This window comes from Aotus nancymaae, unplaced genomic scaffold (genome assembly GCF_030222135.1).
Source record: "Aotus nancymaae isolate 86718 unplaced genomic scaffold, 86718_ANA_hifiasm-v0.15.2.pri h1tg000012l, whole genome shotgun sequence".
NCBI lineage: Eukaryota > Metazoa > Chordata > Mammalia > Primates > Aotidae > Aotus > Aotus nancymaae.
The window spans coordinates 26,282,968-26,307,483 of record NW_026988423.1 but is presented as its reverse complement, the minus strand read 5'-3'; positions in this window follow the sequence as shown (position 1 = coordinate 26,307,483).

The following is a 24,516-nucleotide window of genomic DNA, read 5'->3' as shown; positions in this document are numbered from 1 at the left end:
CTTGGAGGCCCCACCTAGAGTCTGCTCTTCCAGCACATCCGACGATTTTGTAACTTAAGATGGTTCAACGTTAGAATAGTGCGAAAAATATATACATTCAGTACACTCCTCAACTTACGATGGGTTTGTCGTAAGTAGAGGAGCATCTGTACTTAATTCCTTAGATTAAATCCCTTGCTGCTTAAAATGGATAGAGTACTTTCTGTTTCCTGTAATTGTATGGTGAACATTTTGAACAATGGGTAAGATTTTATAAGACAGAAAAGATTGTAGCAATTAAAAGGTATTGCTTTATATTCACAAACATGTAATATCCATGGGGCTGGAGTATGGATGGACAGATGTATTAAACTTGTGGATGGATGTGCATGGGGAACACTGTCTTCCTGTCTCTACATGCTTATCCCACAAAGTCACAGGTTGGCAACACTGGCTGGCATCTATATGACTGATCAAATACGTAGTTTGGCTGCAGTGATAAATATTACCATATTGATCAGGACTCTGGGTTACCAGGCACAGAAACACACCTTAAAATAATTCAAGCAAAAGAGCGGGATTAGTACTAGCCCAACAACTGAAAAGGCTGTTGTGGATATGGCTTTAGGGACAACTAAGCCAAGGATCAAAGGCTGTAAGGAATCTCTCTCTTCATCTCTCATCTCTGCCTCTCTCCAAATATTAGATATCTTCTCCCAAACCATCTTACCTAACAGAGTGGGGCATGACTGTCACCTACTCCAGATTTAGATTCCAAATGCTCCAGAATCAGAGATGAAAATAAAGCCTCTCTTCTCCCAACTGAAATTTGAAAAACCCAAGAGAAAAAATCAGATCACCCTGGTTTGGACCCTATGCTCATCCTTGGTCCATTGCTGTGGCCTAGAAATGAGATACTAAGATTGGCCCAGCCTGGACCATATAATAATTCCTGTAGCCGGGGAGCCACATGGATTAGCAGCAGAATAGGCACAGGGCAGACGTAGCAATGCTCACCCCCCAGGCCTGACATGATCTGAATGACTCACCATTTGCAGCTGTTATTCTTTTAGATGTTAACTCTTCTCAGAGGATTTACAACCACTGACATGACTGGTACATTGAGAAGTCTGTTTCAGGGTTACTACTTTGGTGCACGTGTTTCTTAAATATTTCATCCATGGAGGACTTGGGCAATAAAGCACTTATCTCAAGGTCAGCTATTTGACCACATCAATGGTTTAGAATCCAGAAATAAGAAACAAAAAAAAGTCTTTGAATAGGTGGATGTTTTAAAAACTTAGTTATAGGGATGATGAAAATGTTTTAGAAATAATTGTGATTGTTACACAACATTGTGAATGTACTAAAAGCCACAGAATTTTACACTTAGAAATGGCTAAAATGGTAAATTTTTAATACATATTTCACCACTGTAAACAATAAAATAAAAATAAAGCTATGAATCAAATTCATTGATCCATTCACGCATTCCTTCATTCACCATTTATTTGACTTTAGTCTCAGAGGAAAATCTGGACTGCATGGACATATTTATGGAATAATGGGATCTAACAAGCTAGGATTGAAATGATTCTCAATGCACTAAGCTCTCCAAGTGGAAATCCATGATGCCAGAGAATTCTTGGGCTGAAAGTGTTAGCACAGATCATCTAGCTAATCCCCCACTTGTCACTAAAGAGCATTTCACTCTATCCATCCAAGACACCTAATTCATCCTAGACACAGTTGCTTGAACTGGTTAGAAACACCACTGACAGCAGTTGCCCTCCCTTGGCCTCATAAGCAAAACTAGGGTGTTGCTTTTCAGACTGGAAAGAAATTCTCAAACGAGGAATGTTAGCACCGTGCTCCAACTCCTGCCACAACACAGTGAGCCAATGGACATTTACCACCTCCCCACCAATAGAAAACTCATTAGAAGAAAAGTGAAGGCTTTCCATTCTCTGTTATAACCTTAAGAACCTGAGACTGTTCTGTAAGAGGAGCGAGAAGACATAATGTTTTCTATTCATTAAATAACAGAGAATGCCAAGCTCAGAGAAGGCTAAGCTGTACAGGTGAAGATGGTCTATGACCATTTGAGGTTTTAGACACCGAGAGATTAAAAGTTCAATACTATGTTTCTTTTTCTCTCAGTCCTGACCATTGGGCTTCAAAGTAACTATTTCTTCAGTGAGACAGTTATGGAGAAGCCACATTTGCAGAAAGAATTTATGATATTTCTACAGAATTGGGTTAAATCAGAGAGATGTTCTCTAGTTAACTGGCCAAAATCTGCCATCACATGCCATTTTCACTTTTAGATTTCCTGGAACCTCTTTCTTTCATTAAAAAAAGAACAAATTTCTATAGTTTACTGTTTATATACATTAAAGAAAAAAATGAAAGTAACAGGGAAAAAAATGGGGAGAAAAGTAAAACTACTATCATATACTCCCTTAACAGATATTTATTGAGGGCCTACTACATGTCAGGCTGATGCTGCCATTATCTTTTGCTGCGGAACAAACTACCTAAAAGCAAAGTGGCTGAAACAAGTATTTTGTTGTGTCCACAATTTTGTAAGTCAAGAATCTGGGGATAGCTCACCTGGTTCCACTTGGCATCTGATGAATTAATGGCTGGAGAATTCTTTCCAGACGGCATCTTCACTCACATGTCTAGAACCTTGGTGCTCCTTAACTCTCTCTCTCTGTCTCTGTCTCTCTCTGTCTCTGTCTCTGTCTCTCTTTCTCTCTCTCTCTCTCTCCTCTCTCTCAGTCTCCTCTCTCTCTCCACATGCTCTCTCATTGTCCAGGGCTTCTCCACTTAGCTTGGATTCCTCACAGAATGGCTGTCTCACAGGTCATATTCCTTACATGATGACTAATTCACCATACACATGTTCCAAGAAGCCCAAGTGGAAGTCCTTGAGCATCATTTTTGCCACATTCTATAGGTCAAACTGATCCATGAAAGCCAGCCCAGATTCAAGGTGAAGAAAGAAATAGATCCCAACTCTCCATGGGTGTGTGGCACACAGATAGAGGAAAAGACTCTGTGGTGGCCATCTTGAGAAGAAGCTGCCACATACGGTGCTATCAGAATCTGGATACGGTCTCTGTTTTCTTTCCCTCTCTCTCTGTTTTTTAGAAATGGAGACTATGTTGCCCAGGCAGGTATCAAACGCCTGGGCTCAAGCAATCCTTCCATCTTGGTCTCCCAATGTGCTGGGATTACAGGTGTGAGCCAGTAAGCCCACCCTCACAGAAAGAACAGGTGATACTTACAAGTAAACAGGTAATTACAATGATGAAAGACATATGCTGTGGAACAGAAGCACGTTAAGAACCCAACCCAGGCTTTGGAGATCCAGAAAGGGTTTCTAGCCTAAAAAAACTTTTACATGAGGCTTGGGCTAGGCTTGGGGTGATTGTAGGAAAGAGAGAATGGAAGAGATGGTGTTCTAAAAATGGAAACCATATGCTAGATGACCCAGTAGAAAGAAAGAGTATTTACATCTCAAAAACTGAAATAATTTCAGTATCTCAATAGTAGAGTGAAAAGGTGTGAATGTCGAAAGATGAAGGGAAAAAAGGGACCAGAGCATAAATCACCATTCTTTCATATGTGAAGGTAGACATGCATTAAAAAAAAGTTTTTTTTTACAAAAATGGGTCTGTGCATTCATAAGGTTTTGTGATATACATGTTATCACTTAATGTTAACGTCTTTTTCTCTCAGTGAATACACTTCAAAAACAGCACTTTAAAAGTAAATTGTATTATTTATTTTATTTAATGAATTTCTGATTGTGAAATATTTAGAGTGTTTCTTATTTCTTTTTACATTTATCCTTATAGCTAAGTCTTAACAGTTTTCAATGATAACTTCCCAGGTACAGAGTTTTTGGTTCAACATGTATAAATAGAATTTGTTTTGTTTTGTTTTGTTTGTTTTGTTTGTTTTTGAAATGGAGTCTCACTCTGTCGCCTAGCTGGAATGCAATGGCTTAATCTTGTCTAACAGCAACCTCCACCTCCTGGGTTCAAACGATTCTCTTGCCCTAGCCTCCAGAGTAGCTAGGATTACAGGCGTGTGCCGCCACACCCAGCTAATTTTTGTATTTTTAGTAGAGACAGGGTTGCACCTTGTTAGCCAGGGTGGTCTCCAACTCCTGACCTCAGGCGATCTGCCCACCTTGGCCTCCCAAAGTGCTAGTATCACAGGTGTGAGCCACCACACCAGGCCACAAATAGTTTTTTAAGGTTTTTGGTACATGGCACCGAATCATTCCCCAGAAATTTTAATAAATGTGTAGTCCCACCAGAAATTCAGGAGCATACGTGCTTCCTACATACTTTCCACCAATAATAAAAATCATTTGTTTCTACGTTTGCCAGTTTGGTAAGTTAACCCATTTACATTTCTGCCATTACCTCAGAAACAGAAGTTTTGTATTCTGGTAATTCTTTTTTATGTAAGTTTCTTAAGATAACAAACATCAAAAACAGATAAGTGGCTAGACTTCAAACTTTAAAAATCTATAAAAATGTAACATCCAGCAAAATTAATCCATTAGAAAATTGAAACGGTGGTTTGACAATACCTCTGTCTCTGTTTGTTTCCTCTTAAATGCTTGCCTTTGAACTATTTTGAAATAGTCACAGTGGCTCGGTATAGAAAGACGAGGAAGTCAAAGGACTGTGGCTATGTGAGAGACCCAGACTGAGTTCAATTCCAGTTAAATAGGTGAAGTGGGGTGAGTGGGGACCTTATTTCATTCATGATAGCTCGCTGGCTCCCTCCTTTAATGCATTTAATGATCCTGTGAGCTTAATGACTGTTGCAATTAAAGTCACCCTACTTAAGCATTGTGAATTACATTATGCTTGTTAGTGGCTGTCTTTGATAAAACATAATAGCAAGTCTTCCTTTAACATCATAACTCATTTTAAATATTGCTTTTCCGTATCTGTCTTTCCCAGTTGATTTATTACCTGGTACTCCTAAGAAGTGTAGTAAAAAGAAAGTTAGCACTTAAGTAATTCTTCCAGTGTCTAGAGAAGCAGGCAGCCTGGGAGAGATGGCCTTCTCATTGGCCAGCCTAAAAATGATTAGATTAGATGAGGATGACTTATCTAATTTAATCAGGAATTAAATTAGACACATTATACAAAAGGAAAATACTAACATTCCCTGTCCTCCTTGCCATCCCTCTCTTTGGATAGGCAATCAACAAAGGCTAGGCCTCTACCAGGAGAATCTGAGATATTTACCTGTCTAGATAAACCCAAGGAATGGATCTGAGGGCCAGGACTGGAGCAGGGGCTGGTTAGTGTTGCATACCTGCTCTTGTCTACTTAACTTTACCAAAGAAAGTTTCAACATAGAGATTTACCATCAAAACTGAGCAACAAGCCAGTGAAATTGATCAATGAAAAAGGAGGAGGGGGAGGGGGAACAACCAAGCTCCTCATGATGATTTTTTGTTAAGTTCCCTCCACGCTCAACCCCAAATCGTAGGAATCATTGTTTCCTTCTCTTCCTCATTTTGTTCTTGCAAACCAAATCCTAGCTTTTGACCAGTCGGTCCAAATATTTATTAGAGATAAACCCACCAAAGTCTAATGTTGTTTTAATGTGAATTCATACACCTTTTATCCAAAAAACTTCATCCTTGCTGAATTCGGAGTTGGGAAGGTATTCATTGTAATAGATATAACAAAGCTAATGATTTTCAGTAAATTCACTCTGATGAGTCTCAAGTGACATCATACAGAATTATAGTTGGAAAATGTGTATTATACACCATCAAGTTCTTGGAGACCAGTGGAGGATTTTCCCCCCATATATTGTTTTAGTGTTTCTGTAGTCAACTGCATCTGACTCCACCATAATGTCTCCACAAATAATAGAATAAAGCACGGTCCATTTTATGTACACCAACTGAAGATCTTTGGGTAGCAGATAAAAAGAAGGTTCACAAATTCTTGTACAATATCTTCTAATAAAATAACTTGTTGAGAAGCAGAGTGATTAAGTAGAAAATGTACTACAGCAGGAACACAAAGCCCTGTATGTGAGACTCATTTATCCTGCTGTCTTCCCTTAGATAAATTATTTTAACTACAATGGAGCTCAGTTTCCTCATCTATGCAAAGAAGGGTTAGACTACACTATCTCTAAATCCCTTTAAGCTCCTAATGACTATGATTCCATATTGCTATTCTGATCACTTCTAATTAGTTTGTGTTATAAATTTAGTAATTTTTCCTTTCAAGGCATTTTTTTTCCATGAAGATATGCATTCTGAAAGAATGTGTATCCTATTTAGAAAAAATAAAACAATGATATAAAAGCTTTAGAAGCAGCTCAAATATAATTATATACATGTAACATATATAAATATATATAATTATATATTCTATTAATTAACAGCATTTTATATATTAATTTTATATATTTGTATATTAATTTATATCATCTATATTATAATTTATATAATCTATATTAAATAAATTACATATTACAACTTATATAATCTATAATATATTATCTATAATATAATACAAAATCATACATAACATTTTAAATAATATATTTATATATAAATATTGTTAATATGTTTATATATTATATGCAAATATTGTTAAATAATATACTATATTAATATATTATATTTATAATTTCATTTGACTTGCTTCTAAAGCTTTTACATCATTTTATAGATATAAAGTATATATACATACTTTTGGTGCTGAACTTTTAATTTACTTCCAGAAAAATATTAACACTATTTAGTAACACAATTAACTGAGTTCTCCTCTTCCATTTTTAATGTATGCTTGAATTAATTCTTCAATTTTAATATAATTTCTTACATTACTGTGGTCTACTATTTTCTTCCTAATTCGCTATAGTATGCTTATCTCAGACAAGTCAGTTGCCTAAATTTTGTTTCCTTGGAAATAACAATGACAATAGCCCACACTTGTGCCCCACTTACGGCCAGTTACTAAAGTTTTTTGGATAAAAAGAATGTGAATTCATATATTATTTAACATTAATGCCATACTCATCAGGATTATATTAATAGCAGTAGATCATCAGTTGAGAAGATATCATCTATAATTTCACCAAAAATTCCTCTAAAAATAAACATTAAATATTATTTATTAAAATGAGATTAATTCAACAGCACACTCTTTAATAAAACAAAGTCAACAAAAGAATTTAAGTAATAAAATACAGAATAAGAACAATGAAATTGGCACTCACCCATTAATGAAAATATACATAATTGGTATAATATTTCTGGAAATAGATTTGGAAAAATGTACCCATAGGCTTAAGAATATTCCTACCTTAGTGATTTCTCTACTATTACTGTATCTCCAGAAAAAATATCTGAAACAAAAAGTCTTTTCTTAATAAAAATATTTATGTACAAATAATTTATAATAAATGAAAATTGAATCCAGTCTAAATGACCAGTACAAGGTAATAGTTTAGTAAATTAAGATCTATCCATATGATGGAACAGTATGTAGTTAACTAAAAATATATTTTGTCAGAATTTTTAATGACATGGAAAATGCCTTTGATGTTCTAGTAAGTGAAAAATGTCATTAAATTATACGTTAAAGTTTAATCTTAAAAATTGCATACCCCATAAAAACAGAACAAAATACTTCAATATTGTATTGTTATTATTTTCTTCTTTAAACTTTTTGTAGTTTCCAAGTTTTCCAAATTGGCCATCTGCTACTTTTAAAATCAGCAAAAAATAATCACGGAAATAAAATACTAGAATGAAAGACTTCTTGTATTGTGAGACCTGGAGTCACCAGAATACTCAGAGGAAGAAAGTGTTTTGGTGGATTTATTGTTGTGACAGGAAAGATTAATCAGGAATCCCTTTCTAAAGCTCTTTGCTGAAAATCAAGCAATCAGTCAATAAGTGTTTTCTGAGGATCTACAAGATACTTTTTAATTCAGGGCTCTTCCAGCTGTTGTCATCCAGACCAGACCGGACACCTTGCAGGGGTTCCAAATAAATATGATTTCAGGAGCACAAACAGGTGTCAGGCAGACCCTGGGCCAGGCAGTGGGGATACCAAGTTAAATAAAACTGTGTCTCCTGTGCTGTTCCAGCTCTAACAGGAGATTAGATCTACAGCAATTAACTCAGAAATATAGATGCAAATGTCAGACTAGCAAAAGCAATAAAGTCTTGTGGAATAATTGTGGAAAGAGAAGTAATTTCAGCTGGAGAGCTCAAAGAAAGTTTTCACAGAAGACAAGAGAAAAGCGAGCCTTGTAAAATAGACAGGATTCCAATAGATATAAGAAGAGGCCGGGCGCCGTGGCTCACACCTGTAATCCCAGCACTTTGGGAGGCCAAGGCAGGAAGATCACAAGGTCAAGAGATCAGGACCATCCTGGCCAACATGGTGAAACCCCGTCTCTACTAAAAACACAAAAACCAAAAATTAGCTGGGCATAGTGGCACGTGCCTGTAGTCCCAGCTACACAAGAGGCTGAGGCAGAAGAATCTCTTGAACCCAGGAGGCGGAGGTTGCAGTGAGCCAAGATCATGCCACTGCAGTCAAGCCTGGGTGACAGAGCAAGACTTCGTCTCAAAAAAAAAAAAAAAAAAGAAAGAAAGTAAGAAGAGATCTTCATCCCAGCTAAGCCAAAGAATGAGATGGACCTAAGGCCAGGGTCAGAGAGGAAGCCAGGTCAAGAAGAGATCCTCCTGGTAAGAGCAAGGGTGCTCTTTGGAAGTGGTGGGCATGTTTTCTTGAGGGTATTAATTCACTTTCTAAATCAGTAAATGCTGGGCCTGAGTCTTTGCTCAGTTATTGCAGACATTTTGGGGCCTTAATAATCCATTGGAACATTAAATACCACCATATACTTCCATAAATGCACATGCCAAAGGCATAAGATAATGTTCTAAATAATAACTGTAATCCCTCACCTTTGTATAGCACCTTTCCATTTACAAAGCTTTTTCCCGTGGTTTATCTCACTCGCTCTTCACAGCCACCTGATGAGATGAGCCTTATTATCAGCGTTTTACCGATAAGAACGAACCCTTGAAGAGATCTAATGAATTATCCCCGGTTATACCACTAGTAAGTGACGGTTGGGTTTCAAACCTGACTCTGTTGCTTTTTTTTTCTTCACCACAGCTGCCTGTGACCTGGGGACACACCCTGGAAGTCCAATTCCATTTTACCTCATTCTCAATTTCATTTTAATCACTGTCATCTTCTTCTTTCTTCTTGGATTACAGAGTACAGAGGATGCTGTTTAGATTGGGTTTAGAGTCATCAAAGCCATTCTCTACTTTGAAAGTGCTTTCACACCTCATTCATCCTTACAACTTTTCAGGTAATTCAGACAAATTGAAAACTTTAGTCTAAATACACTGACGACAGAATAGGAGCCAAAGTGGTGGGAGCAGGCAGAGAGAGATGGAGTCAGGAAGAAGCAGCTAATTTACTCAGCCTTTTGATTCACTTTGTGCTGCACAGATTTGGATAGAAAAGGACCCTACACATGCTGAGGATGTTAACAAGTACTCGGTACTTTTGTCCATCCGGGTTGACAGACTCCTGAAAATATAAAAGGTATAAAATCCCTCTTTACGAATGACTTTTGTTGCACCACTTTTACTACCAAAGCCTTTTTCAACATTTGGTTCCATAAGTAAAACAGTTCTGTCATATGGTTTCAAGTAATCTTCACACTTCTAAAATTGAATATGGCTGCCAACTAATATCGCAAGAACTAAATAGATGACATCTGGAAAGAGGAATTTTAAAACCCACAGTTTCATTACCCCCACCTGTGTCTTTACAGGCAGTGTGAAAGGGAGAGGTGAAGCAGCAAAGGGAGTCTCTGAAACTTACTTTGGAAAAAGATAGGAGGGAGAAAAGCTGATGTGAAAAGTCTGATTTATCATCCACATTGTTCTGATTCACCAAATGCATTTCAAATATGGTGAATAAGAAGGTTGCATATGAAGCCAATGCATTTAGGATATCTTTACAACCAATCATCTCCCCAAAACACAAATCCTATTGCTTAAATTACTGTGCTGCCTGTGGAATTGAGCTAGGAATAAATGTACAGATAAATCAATGACACTTATTGAGCACCTCCAATGGCCCCAGCTCCCTGGAAAACATGGTACAGTGTAACTTTAGGCAAATCATTAAATACATCTTACTCCCAATTTGGATACTAATAATACTGGCTCTTCCAACCTGACAGAATTATTGTGAAGCTCAAATACGGTAATATATGTGGAAGGATTTATAAGCTCTAAATGCCAGAGAAATGTAAAGTGTCATTATTATACAATGAAGCGTTGCATCTGACCCATGCTCATAAAGGAGCTTGCAACCTATTTGGAGGAACAAAGCATAAACACATCAAATTTCAGTAACAGCATAATGATTACATTATAGGAATGATAACACTACAAGTCATTTGGCAAGATAATATATAGCTATTTGCAAGTGAGAGGTACAGACAACGAGATTTATGACTTTAAAACGGATAGCAATCTCAGTCAGCTGGAGTGATGTGGACAGAAGAGACTCTGGGTCTAGTCTTAGATGGTTAGTAGAATGAGCAGGAAGAAGCAGATGACATCCCTGCAGCAGACCCAAGCTCCTACCTAGATCCAAGCGAAGGGATGATGAGGTGGGATTTACAAACCATCCTTTCATGTGGTCTGCTATCTGAGGCAGCTGAGGTCAGACGTTGCTATACCAGGACGTGGGGTGGACTTGGAAAGAAGCCTGTGAACACTACAATTCATAGAGATTCAATCTGGAGACATTTGACTACCCCATAACCAAGATCCACCAGGACTCGCACGCTTTCCTTTGTTGCAGTTTATTGCCTCATCCAATAAACTGCAGGACGTCTTACGAGAAGAGAATGTAGTTGGCCAAGCACGGTATTCCCTACTTGGGAAACTAACTGTAGTTGGTCAACTAAATTCCAAGTGGGAAACATGGAAGCAGAGATAAAGAGGGTGAAAACACAAGATATGACTCATTTTAAAACCATTCACAGGTCAGGCACAGTGGCTCATGCCTGTAATCCCAGCACTTTGGGAAGCCGAGGCAGGCAGATCACCTGAGGCCATGAGTTCAAGACCAGCCTGACCAACATGGCAAAACCCCATCTCTACTAAAAATATGAAAAATTAGCCAAGCATGGTGGTGAACACCTGTAATCCCAACTACTCAGGAGGCTAAGGCAGGAGAATCACTTGAATCCCGGAAGCAGAGGCTTCAGTGAGCTGAGATCATGCCACTGCACTCCAGCCTGGGCAATGAGAGCAAGACTTCATCTCAAAAAAAAAAAAAAAAAAAAAAAATTCCCTTAGCTATACCTATGTCAGAAAACTCTATTTATGAGGATGTGCTGGGTCCCAGGCAAAAGTGGCATGAGGAGATTGTGAGGTGTCTTTGCGCTGGTTAGAGCAAGGTGCTTAGAGCATGACCAAATACAGAGCTTCAATCTTCTGTTCATTCATCCACAGATGAAAAAGCAATTAACCATCACACTTTATCACACTTTGCTGGACAAAAGAAGCTATACAATCCCATCCAATCATCCCAATGGTACACAGTGTGAATCAGGGGATCATGTCATTCAGAACAAGGTGTTGATGGCTCAGTCCAAACACTAGCAGGCCTACAAGCTTGGAGAGCATGTCAGAGCCCATGGCACCATTCAGTCCCTTTCCCACTCCCAAATGTGGTTCACCATCAGCCCACCATTGTCTCCTGCTGTGTCAGAGACATGTACCCATCCACATCTTCACTCAAGCTCTCTCTCTTGCTCCTTTGACCTTCCATTTATCTCATGGTTCAAACTGTCTCCTTTCATAAGAACTCAAATTTTAGTTGCTTCCTCCTCTGTGGGACCATTCCTGATGGCACAGAGTGTTCCCATTGCCTGAACTCCTGGAACACTCATGGTGCCTTGCATTTTGGTCCTGGGATAACTTCCTTGAACTAGATACGGCACTTTGAATACAGTAAGCTCTTTTAAAATGTGTGTTTAAGAAATTAATTCCAGTAACATAGGATGCGAGTAAGGGGAGGCTAGAACATTGCTTTGGGCTTATGTATTTGGAGTATAAATGTCCTATCTTCCCAAACAGCACATCTGTAGTAACATCAGTAATAGTAATGACAGCAGTTACAGTAGGATGAGGGAAAGGAATAGTGTGATCCCTGGATTTTTAAGTAATATTAACAGAAAGACAACATGTGACTTTACTAATACAGGGAAGAATATTCACAGAATTGAAAACATTATCTAAATCACCAGAGTAAACAAACTAAACAAGGAAACAAAAAAGGCATAGAAATGAGAGACTCATTATCTTCGGTCCCTGTCCTTTCCCTTTTCCCCAAAATCCAGTCAGTCTCAGGCTTAATGGTTCTCCCTCTAAAATCTCTCCCACGTCTATCCCCATTTCTAGATCATCTTCTATCTGGACTCTTACAGAGATCTCTTACCTTGTCTCTGCCCCTGTAGCCTTTCTCCTTCTTTAATGCATCCTTTCAGGGCAGACAATGACTTCATAATACTCCTATCTGAGCCTGTCCCTCTTTGGCTAAGTCATGAAAAACCCCCATCCCACCCTATTCCCTTAAGAATGAAGGCTGTACTCCTAGGCTTGGCTTCCTAATTTGGTCCCAAACCACCTTTCCGGTTTTATTTCTCCTGATGACCCCTCACATCCTACCTTCTAGACACATCAGTCCAACTGGTCACCATGCTCCCCACTCAAGGGTGTCTTTTCACGTCACCTTGTCGCAGTGCCCATACTGCTGTGCTTTGCTACTTCCTCCTCACACTCCCATTCACCGCCCCCCACCCCGCCGCCAAAAATCAGTTTCCAAGTTACTTCTCCCACCATGGCTTCCACCCTACACTCTGGCTCTTTCCTCAGCTTCCTCACACAGGAGGATCACATTTACTTGCTGACATGTCACTTTAATCTCACTACCCTGAGGTCCTGCAGAGGTGGAGGCTGGGTCTCATTTATCTCTGCATCCTCAGGGCCTGGCACAAAGAAGGGGCTCAGCAAGCATCTGTTGTCTGTTGAGTGAATTCAGCCAGGTGGGCTGTCCACTCTCATCAAATCCGGATCCCACTCCCAGCTTTTCACTCTGCTTTGTCCCTGTGGCTGCATGTTCTTTGCCTTACTCATAGTTCACCCTGATGTGCTCATAAGTATGAGAAATTAATGAAAATGAAATGATGTTCTGTGGGATGAACAGAGAACACTGGGTCCTTGATGATCAAACAGCGTGTTTTTAGAAGAAATATGTGTGCCCTGATTCACTGTTCTTTTCCTTCTTCTTCCAGATGTAGTCAGGCACAGGTCTTACTGATTCCCCCGTAAAATGCCTCCCACTTCTATTTGCAGTTTTTAATCATCTTTGAGCCCTTGCCTTATCTTCTCTGGGGTGAAGTAAGGAAATATCTCTTGGCCTGAAACTCTTGTAGACGTTCTGATTCACAGCCTTCCTTTGTCCTGGAGAGCAGGTACCAAGAACACCTGCTTCCCTTGTGGGCCTCCTTTGACACCGGATCTTCAAGGCAATATGATGGCAGGGGGCACTGGGTTGTGAACCCAGACGCAGAAATTCTAGTTCCTTCACTGCTGCTGATAGCTGGTGTGACTTTGGTCAGAACATTTCCTCTCTCTGCATCTCAATTTCTTTTCCCACTGTCAACTTGGAAAAAACTTCCTACAATAAATAAATCCTGATGAAGTTTTCTAGCAGGTGATGCACTCTAAGCAAATTTAGCCCTAACATTCAGGTTCTGGAATCCCATACTTCTCACTTCCCTGTCTGCTTGCTCTCTCTCTCCTCTCCTCCCTGTCACACATGCCCCCACCAAGGCTCACCAAAGTCTTGACATTTTATTAGAATTTATTTCATTATTACCTTTGTCTCAAGACCTCCTACCAGAAATAGGAAGGATGAATATAAAAGATCTATTTCCTTTCCATTGTGTTTCCCCCTCCCCTTTCTAGTGAAAATGGCCTATTTGGAGAAGCCAAATGCCTTTGAATTGAATTCATCGAAGTCATATACACAAGGTTTTAATTTACAGTTTGGGGTCTCCAGGCCTCTGCATATGAGTTCTATAAATGAGACGTGTTGCTACAATCAGTCCCATTGGGAGAGGGCTGGACTTAGACTGAGAACAGCTGTAGAGCTGAAATCCAACAAAGTCAGCTTCTGAATCAGATATGAATTATTGGTTCAGTCACAAAACTAAGGATATGCTTTCCCCACAGGCACTCACATATGGCCTTTGGCAGAAATGAAAATATCTTCTCCCGCCTTTACTGGGTTTGGTGAATAATGAGCCATTATTCTGCATACTTTCTTACATCTTAACTTTGCTTTTCTTTGTTCTCATTCTGATTTCCTTGCCAAAGCTCAGAACAGTCACCTGTATAAGGTGAAGCTAACAGCTCTTACGAACCATTTAAAGCTCATGGAAGTCAAGGCATTCAAGAGAGGGGTTCTGAGCCTTGGCTGTACACTGGGAACAAATGAGGATTTTGCAGAAATCCCAGCGCCCACACTGCACCCTAGACCAATTAAATTGGAAACTCTGGGAACGAGACCATGGCATCAATATTTTTTAAGCACTGAGGTGATTCTAAGATGTAGTCAGCATGAAACCCACTGTTTTAAACTCAACAATGTTTGAACCATGACCAGGCTTCTCCCTATCCCCAAACAATGCATAAGAAATGTGGGTGCAAAATCGTTTCTTCTTGAAACTGAAATTTATAACATCTTCAGGTCCTGAGACCAAGACTTGTCTTCTAAACCAAGGTGTAGCTGAAACCTCAAAAAATGTATAGCCGAAACCTCCAACTATTTTAACTGTTGGAGTTAAACTCCTGGAGCACCCAACTATTTCAGTTTCTGGCCTTTGAAACATTTGGTTGCAAAGGCTGGAGGCTAACAGGAAACAGTGGAAAATGTACGAGAGCTGAATGACAGGTAGCCTAGGTCTGACAAAGTCTGTTTCTGACACCAGTGTCAATGGGAAAAAGTCTATTTGAATTTTGGAACTTCATTTTCGTCATCTGTAAACCAAATGTGGAGGTTGAAAGTCTTTCAAATGGGAAATGTCAAGTTGATCAAAGATGTATGAAGTGCTACTCCCTGTTAAGCACCACCCATCTAAGTATAGCCATGTGCCCTCAAAAAATAAAAATAGTAAATATATAAACCTTGCCCTTTACAGAATTGCCAAATATTTGGAGAGAAACCTGATACAGAATCATCCAGATACAGGATCTTCACCTTGACACTGGACAATAGAACAATAGAGCAATCACTCTCTGTTATTTTAGCCATGATAGGGGCAGGAATCTTTCTGTCTAGGTAGGGAACATAAATCCCTCTGAGTCTTCTCTCCTTCCTCTGCTGTAAAGGACTGAGCTCACCCATGAGTTGACTGAAGACCTCTAGTTTCTACATAACCATCTTCATGACCTGTTGCTATAACTGTTAGTTCTGAATCATTCAGAGCAGCTTGGGCACGACATACACTTAAGCAGTTAGTTTTCTCCTTTTCTGAATGACAAATAGATGGTGTTACAGTTGAAAATTTCATGCTCTCCCACCTGACTCATTGTCAAGTATCATGCTGGATTCTTCTCTCTACCTCAAACTTGACACACAATTGTTTCTATTGCTAAATAATCTCCTTAATCTCTGAAACCCGCTTATCCCTTTTCATCTCTATTGCCGCTGCCCTGGTTCAGGTCCTCCATTCTTGGGGCACTTTCTTCCCTGGACAATTGCAGTAACCTCCTGACGGACACATCATCCGTTCCCACCCTCAGTGCTGCGTGAATCACTGACAGAAATGAAGTATCATGCTTGGGGCTCAAGATAAACCTCCCCGGTCTTGCCTTCCAGGAGCTCCCAATCTAGCAGATGAGACAGAGACAATGAAATCACTGCCACAATTTGGTAAATTTTTAGCTGTGGTATCCAAAATGAGGCCATTTCTGGCTGGCAACATCAGAGAAGGCTTCAGAGCAGAGGTGGTGTCTGAGCTGAGGGGCATTCCAAAAAGAAGGCACAGCATGTAAAAAGGCCTGAAGGTAGAAAGGATGAGTCATTATCAAATTGCAGGTAGCTCCATCCAGTGGTCAGGCAGAGACCACTGGTTGTGACCATGGCTAAAAAAGGGGGCAGGGGACAAATCATTAAGAACACCTACAGATCCACTCTGCAGTGAGGAATTTGGATTTTGTCCCAGGGTCCGTGAAGCGCCATTGGAGGATCTTAAGGTGCGGAGTTATGTGAGTGTGTAATGCTTTAGTTTTAGAACCCTGTCTTTGTTAGAAGATGAGAAGATGCTTTGACAGTGACAAAGCATAGGGGCAGGTGATGCTGATAGACAGAGAATGTTGCAAAAGTCCAAGTAAGAAAAGATGAAGCCTAAACGAAGGTGGTGACAGCAAGACTAGGGAGGAAGAAAAAAAAAAAAAAAAGTAGATATTTGTCCTGATTTCCTTCTGGAGTATGGGTTTGGCTCTTTGTTTTTGTTTGTTTTTTAACATTTATTGACTACTTCCTCACTTTCACATATACAGATACTACTTAAGCCTCAAAATACCGCTGAAAAATAGGTATTTCTATCTCAGTTTTACCAAGGAAGAAATTGAATCAGAGAAATTAAGTAACTCACCCAGAGCCACATAAAGGCAGCAGCAAGCCTGGTACCCAGATTTTCTGACTCCAAGTGTCCTCTTTCAAATGCATCCTCACTAAGTAGCCCCAGACTCATTCTTGTTCTTTATCTTTCCCATGCCAGACTGAAACATGGCAGTTAAATCATTTGTCTGGGCATAACTTTGTTCATCCAGAAGGCAGCTGTGGCTAGGAGCCTGCCTCTGGAGTCTGAGTAACCTAGGTCTTATTTCTTAAGCAGTAATCTTCGAACCTCAGTCCCCTCATCTGTCACAATAGGACCAAAACATCATCCAGCAGGATTGCTGTAAGGGTTAAATGAGATCAAAGCACCTAGTACAATGTCTGGTACAGGTCTGCTCTCATGAAATGGGGACAATTTTTTTTCTTCGAAATAGTCATGACCAGAAGAGATATATTTGATCCAGGAATGCACAGGCAGAAGTAGGAAATAGCTATAAGGCTGGAGCCAAGAAAAAAATTTTTTGCATGGTTTCAATATCTTTTCTGTCTCCAAATAATTCTTTCGAATTCTATTTGTGTCACTGAGGTCACTGGAGAAAAACACCCCCTAACACCCTCTCCAAGCAAGCTTAATGCCAAGCTCAGTAGATCCTTGTGCTAAGCTACTTTGGAGGGTTTTCTGTTCTTTTTATTTTTTTCCCTCTCTTTTCACGCTAGAATTAAGAAACCTGTAACTTGCTGCTTATCTCATTATCTCCTGCCTTGCATTTTAATGCGTTGCCTCTAAAAAGACCTCATTGATATTCCAGTTATGTATGTGTTTGTTTGTGTCTCTCGGGAAAATTTGCTACCAATCTTCCAAGCTGAGCACCAGCATCTTCACAGCTCAAAGTTGGTTCTCTCTTTTGTAGAAGAAAAAAAAAATGGAGATGGTTTGAATATTTCGCATCTACAGAAGCTGTAAATAGAACAACTTGAGAGTCTCAATCCAAATCTAATGCACAAAAAGGCAGGTGAAGAATTGGGAATCTTCCCGGGATGCTGGGTTATGTCGATGAATAATTCAAGCCTAAAAGCTTTTAAAAGGACACAGTTACCTGGTTTTCCAGATAATTAGAGACCCCGACAGAAAAGGTTTTAACCTAATTTAACCAAATAATTAACCAGATCATCCAGAAAAGAGCAAGCTTTTTATTCTGGCTAAATTATCCAGAGTTTCATCATTATTAGGTAACTAACAACCTTCTCCATTACTGTTACGTAGAGTCTACACTGTGGACGGGGCTGAATCAAGCCTGGAGTTAACAGGTGACATGAAGAGAATAAGGAATTATCTTACAAAACCAAATTGCTCTTTTCAAGTATATAGAGCATGGCTACCTCCACAGAAGCACACTGGAAGTGCCCTGGATAGCAGAGGGAATTATCTTTAACAAAGCAAAATATCCTACCATTAGGAAAAACTGGATATAGCAGATATCTGATTTTATTGACTTTTTTTCACAGATTGAATTCTTTGAACAACGTCTTGCTTCAAATGACTGCTTATATATCAATACTGGGAGATAGAAGTAGATAGACCATTTGTATGGATCTGATGTTATGACTATTACTGTAGCTGAAGAAATCTTCCCATTTTGTTAATCGGCTTCTGCTTCCCCCAGAGCAACCCATTGAGATCCTTGAGGAGTTAGCCAGTGCTGAGAGTTATAAAACATATTATTTACTAAGTGCCAAACCTATGCCAGGTCTTTAACATATATTACTTCATTTAAATGCAGAAAAGGCCCTTCGAAGTTAGTTTCTGTTATTCCCATTTTGCTGATGAGGACACTGAGATTTTGAGCAGTAATGGGATCGTGAGAGGCAGTGGCAGGCGGATTGACTCCAGAATGAATGGCCTCTGCACCCTGCCCCCGGTCTACCTGTCTAGAGCACTGCTACATGAACACAAGGCTTCACTAGCTTTCAGCATTGCCTGCATCACACATTCAAAAATACTGAATAGAACACTAAGGACAATCATTAAAAAAAAAAGATGGAAAACAAAATTTGTCATTACTTTTAACTCTTCGGAGGCAAATACAGATAGGACAACTTGTTGATTTAAACTATGGTGGTTGAAATCAACCTGGATTGAATTTTTTGTTTGTTTGTTTGTTTGAGACACTCTGTCACCCAGGCTGGAATACAGTGGCGTGATCTTGGCTCACTGCAACCTTTGCCTCCCGGGTTCAGGAAATTCTCTTGCCTCAGCCTCCCGAGTAGCTGGGATTACAGTCACCCACCACCATGCCCAGCTAATTTTTGTATTTTTAGTAGAGACAGGGTTTCACCATGTTGGCCAGGCTGGTCTCGACCTACTGACCTCAGATGGTCTGCCCGCCTCTCAAAGTGCCGGGATTACAGGCGTAAACCCAGCTGACCTGGATTAAATTCTAAATCTACTACTTCTTAGCTATTTGATCTTGAATCAACTACTCTCTCTAATCTCAGTGCTCTCCTTTGTAAAGCAGAGAGCTGTTGTAAGTATCAGAAGAGTTTGGGTATACACAGTATCTGACATGCAGTAAATGCTTAATAATTGTGACGATTAAACACGAAGTAGAGCAATCATTCCCAGGAATGCAATGGATGATGTACACAATGTTTTGCCAATAGGCAATGATCTAGATAATTTAACTGGTGGCAATTAACATTTATATAGCTGGGCACTCTTTAAAGCGCTTTGCCCATGGTAGTTTGCTTAATACTTGCAATAACTCTCTGAGTGATCAACGATTATTATACCATTTTACAGATGAGGAAGTTCCTTAAGTTCTGAAAAATGGAGAAATAAAAATGGACCCAAGTTCACACAGCTGGTCCCAGAGCTGTGATTTGAACCCGAGAAATCTAGCTCTACAGTCCATAATCTTAGCCACTGTACTCTACTGCCTCCCCCAACTGAAGAAGAGTGAGAGTTTTGCTATGTTGATACATCGTGTCAACACTGTTACCATCGTCCTCTCTCCACTGAGTTTTTGGCCACATCTTCCCTTTCGTGCCCAGCACTTAAGCTTCCCCACTCCTTCCATGTAGATGGAAATTCTGACTCTAATTTCTTAGGTTTGACTTTTTGCTCCCTTGCACTAGTTGAATCAATAACAAAAGACAAAAAATAATTCTATGTATCACAGACTCTAGCCATGGTGTGGTTGCTAGAGTATACATATTAACAAGGGAACCTACTTTGCCTTGACAAGAAGTAGTGGAACAGAGCCAGATGTCCCATTAAAAGTCTTTTCTAACCTAAATGAGTTTGTGACTATGTGTGTTTATACGTGTGAGGATGAAACACACTGTGAAGACCGTTTCTTCCAGTGTCTAAGCTGTTATCAGAGAATGAGGCACTTCAGGAGGCTAATTGAGCACTGGAGGCTGTCTATACTGGCAGAGCAGAGGGGAGAGGGAGAGTTGGAGCCCCCCTCACCATACACACACACACACACACACACACACACACACACTCTCTCTCTCTCTCTCTCTCTCTTTCTCTCTCTCTCTCTCTCAAGAAAAACTCTGCTGAATTCTCTAGGCAAGCCAATCTCATTTGATAGAATCAAATTAAACTTCATTTTGCCTCTACAGATAAAATACATTTGGCATCTGAAAAGATGCGCAGACAAGCCTCAGCTTCCCTAGTCTGTCCAGTGGTCCTCGCAGGACTTCTGAGTAAACCTCTCGCTCTGCCCATTCGGCTCAGACTTAGTTGCCATGACGCTCCAGCATTGTCTTTCCAAGCCATTCTCTTCCAGCCCCTGCCATTTTGTTATTTAATCGAGAGAGCGAAAAGGAAAAAAAAATTTAAGGTGAAAAAGAATCGTATTAAAGGTCAATCCCATATTTTGTATAAAGATGTTATTTTTTCGTTGGTTATTTATTATTGTTGGCCTTTTCGGATTAATTATAGCCCCGTTTTTGTAAGTGGCAGGGGCAATCTGTCACCCAGAATTACACAGTAGGCCACCCAAGCTCCACACTTCCTGTTATCCTGCTGTAAATCAGTGTCACTCGGGGGAGAGCATGCCACACGTACCCACGGCCGGGCCGGCCCCTGTCACAATCAATGCAGTGCCCACCACTCCCCTCTTCTCACTCTCGAAAGGGTCCTGAAAGAGGATTTGTCCAGGAATGCCACAGCCTCACAGTGTGCTGACTTTATAAAGAGACGAGGTGAAGTAACACTTTTCTTTTTAATACCCCGTGGTGTTGAACTGAAATTGCAGCCTGCTTCTATTTTCAGAGGCCTCCTTGGTAAGAGAATGTTTTTTATCTGGAGATACAATGACTGTACCCCGTACCCTGCAGTTCCCATGAAGCCCTTGCCAAAGTCCATGAATGCTTGCTTTATGAATTGGTCTTGCAGGTGTTCAGGGGGGTATGTAATCACTAATGAATAGTCGAAAAACACAGAAACTCTCCGCAGCCTCTGGCACCGAGAGCTGCTGGGCTTTATAATTCTGTGAGAAAACACACATGCAACTAAAGCTTTCCCTGGGCTCTAGCATAGCCTGAGGCCAAATATTCGTCACAGCCCATCCCTGGGCTGGTGGTATGTTCCAGAAAGGAAAAGAGTTGTAGTTGCCCTGTGGGCCAGGAAGTTTGTGGCACTTACACAATTTCCCTGCCCTGACGTCTTACATTATTTTAGCCAATGGCACCATCTTTATTTAAGGGCCATTTATGTAACCCAGCAAGCCAGACCACCTGGATATTTTATAAAGACCTTATGGGCCTAGGCCCAGGCGGGCTAGATGCCCAGGGAGAGAAGGCATTGGGAGGTCAAAACCAAAGAACCTCAGATAATCTGCACAAATGCTTGGGCAGGAGGGACTAGAGCTATGGAGAGTCAAGAATAAAGTATTTTTCTCAAGCAGGCTAGATAAGGGGGATGGGCTTGGGAAAGAAAGGGTCTTGGTATTGGATGCCCACAGAGCAAGAGGCTTTAAAGAGAATCTGTCACATCCCCTCCACCTAAGAAGAGCTACCTGAGAATCAAGACTTGATTTTATTAGAGGAAAAGGATTTTATTAGAGCTAATCGAGCTTGTTTTTCCCAGCCTCAGCTCCGGGGAGAAGCAAAGCTGAAACATTTTAGATGTGGAAAGCAATGCTTGTTATTTTTCTCACTTTCCCTACCTGCCCTTCCTCTCTGTCATGAGCTCTCTCTGAGCTGATAACTGGAAAAATGTAAAAGTGATAACTGGATCAGCTCTCCAGCCCTTTCAAAGGCTGCAAAAAAATAAAAATAAAAACTTGCTGAGAGATATCCAAATTCTCTGGTACTTTGAATGGGGGTAGTAAGATCTCTTTATTAATACAGGCTTCATCACCACATTGAAAACACAACATCAGGGCATTGGACAAATACAGAAGCCTGGTATTAGAAAAATAGAATACTGGACAGCAGCATGTGGCACCTTCCAGTATCCTCCATAGTTGGGAGCAGCCCAAATCCCTAACACTAAAAGCTTGCAGGCACTGATGAAAGAACGTGGGGGCTGGCCCCTGACAGGGCCATGTCCCTGAGAACAAGCATTCCAGGCTCACAGCACCTGGGACACTAAGCGTACTCTTTCTCAGCCAGAGCTAGCAGAAGTGGCCCCAGAGCAGAGCTATGATTGGTGTTCAGAAGTTGAACTGTCAAGGCTACTTATAAACATTGAAAAATACAAACTTCTGCCCTTTGGGGGTAGAAAGAATTTTGAACTATGGGAGCTGCAAAGATAGCAGACTCTTTCTCACAAAATACTTGCCTTCTCTGGACTTTCATACCTCTCTGAATTAATATTACATTAACATTTCCAATCATCTACACTGACACCTGAGATGCCAAAACTATCCTGATAGGCTAGTTACACTTGGATGGAAGGGGATGTCTTGGAATTAGTGATATTTCAAAAACATAATAAAAATTCTAGCATGCTGTATAGGAGGATGACTACAGCTAACAATAATATTGTACAGCTTAAAACAGCTGGAAGGAGGATATTGAGTGCTCCCAACACAAAGAAATGACAAATGTTTGAGATGATGGATATGCTAATTATCCTGAACTGATCACTACATATTATGTTCATTGAAACATCACTATGTACCTCATGAATATGCACAATTATTATGAGTCAGTTTTTTTTTGAGACTGGGTCTCACTTTGTCATCCAGGCTGGAGGGCAGTGGTGTGATCTCAGCTCACTGCAGCCTCAACCTCCTGGGCTCAAGTGATTCTCCTGCCTCAGGACAAGTAGCTGGGACTACGGGTGTGTGCCACCACATCAGGCTAATTGTGGTATTTTTTTTTTTTTGTAGCGATGGGGTTTCCTCATATTGCCCAGGTTGCTCACGAATTCCTGAGCTCAAGCCACCTGCCTTGACCTCTCAAAGTGCTGGGATTACAGGCATGAGCCACCGTGTCCAGCCCATTATGTGTCAGTGTTTAAAAAATTTTCCAAGACATTTTATTTCCAAAAATATTTCCCAACTTAGCACCCTGACACCAGAAATTCCACAATTAGAGATGTGTTTCTTTGGCCTAATTTAAAATTGCACTACTATAAACATTAGTGTACTTAGCAGATATCTACTAAACACTCTCTTGATGCAACGCACAGTTCTGGGGCATAGATAGATAGAGAGGGTAAGTAACATGCACAAGGTTTCTGCTTGTGTGGCACTTCTATTAATCTCTATCAGTCATTTAAGGATGAGTTCATCAAATTATTTCCTGAAAGCAAATAAAGGGGGCTGGGTGGTGATGGCTGTCCCTGAACCAAAAGGTGCAAAGACCAGGCTGTCAAGACAGTGGCCACTGAGGACAAAATTCACCTACTTCATTCAGCAAGTATGTTTTGAGCATCTCTTTAGAGTCAGATACTTGAGATGTAACAGTGACCAACACAGACACAGCCCCTGCGCTTGGAGTGTTTATATATAATATGAGAGGCAGACAAGTAACTCAAATATAGTACAACATAACTAGTGCTATTCAGGGTGTGCACCAAACACTAGCAGGGCACACATGAGGGGCACATAAACTGGACATGGGGAAAGGAGTAAAGCAGGGAAAGCTCTGTGACATCATAAGAGTGGGGGTGGGGGGTCCAGGATTCCTGAGAACAGGAACAGCTTATGCACAGTCCCTGAAACAAGAGCACCGTTGTGCTCCTCAGGACCACTGCTGGAATGTGGAGCATCAAAGCACAGTCTAGGCAAGAGAGCACATCAACCTGTAGGTTGAAGCCAGGTGTCAGCTAACTGTTCTAGCAAAGGGCCAGATGGTAAACATTGTAGGCTCCATGGTTCACAGGGTTCATTGCATCTACTCAGCTCTCCCCTTGTAGCAGAAAAGCAGCATAGGCAGTGAGTAAGCAAATAGGCATGGCTGTATTTCAGTGAAACTGCTTGTATAATAAGAGGGAGTCAATAGGCTGGATTTTGCCCATGAACCATAGTTTTTCAATCCTTGGTCTAACCAGGATTTGGAGCCAAACAGAGGAAACTAAGGAAAACTTGCCTGCTGAGATTGGCTTCCCTAGAGAAAGGTAATATTTGTGGCAAAAGAATACTAGAGTAGGGAGCCAGGAGATCTGAATTCAGCTCTTGGTTGGACCACAATCTCTAGGATAATAAAGCACAGTTTCCTCATCTACACAACTAAAGAGTAGAAAAGAGTCTCTAGGGTCTCTTTTCTGAAGGTCTAAACTTAGGGGGTAGGGACATCCCAAGGAGTCTATGAATAATAT